This window comes from Chanodichthys erythropterus, chromosome 12 (genome assembly GCF_024489055.1).
Source record: "Chanodichthys erythropterus isolate Z2021 chromosome 12, ASM2448905v1, whole genome shotgun sequence".
Lineage (NCBI taxonomy): Eukaryota > Metazoa > Chordata > Actinopteri > Cypriniformes > Xenocyprididae > Chanodichthys > Chanodichthys erythropterus.
Window position 1 is genome coordinate 55,097,089 of NC_090232.1, and position 721 is coordinate 55,097,809.

Here is a 721-nt window from a genome sequence, read left to right on the forward strand (position 1 = left end):
TGTGTTTGAAGCGTTGTTGATTTTGTTGTGGAAATAGGAGGATTTAGCAGCATGAATTTCAGCAGAAAAGGATGAGAGCAGAGACTGATAGCTACAAAGGTCAAATTGATCTTTTGATTTGTGCCACTTCCTCTCTGCAGCCCTGAGTTTGGTCCGATGTTCACGAAGAACATCAGATAACCAGGGATTCGAGGGAGTGGCACGTGCAGGCCTGGATGACAGAGGACAGATACTATCAAGAGATGAAGTTAAGGTGGAACATAAAGTGTCTGTTGCTGTATTCACATCCAGAGATGAGAATTGTGAGGGTGAGGGAAGGGAGGATGATACAGTAGAGGAAAGATGAGAAGAAGAAAGAGAGCGCAGGTTTCGTCTGAAGGTAACTGGTAGCGGGGTTGGTGGTGAAAAAATGGGGAGTTGAAGATTAAAAGTAATGAAGAAATGATCAGAAAAGTGCAGAGGTTTTACCAGAATGTTGTCGCTGATGCAGTTGCAAGTGTAAATGAGATCAAGTTGGTTGCCAGATTTGTGTGTACTTGTGGTTATGAGCCGATTAAGATCGAATGAGGCTAGAAGAGAGTGGAAGTCAGAAGCATAAGGCTTCTCTAGATGAATGTTAAAATCGCCAAAAACTACAAGTGGGCTGCCATCCTCTGGGAATGAGGACAACAGCATGTCCAGTTCCTCTACAAAGGTACCCAGTTGGCCTGGGGGGCAATAA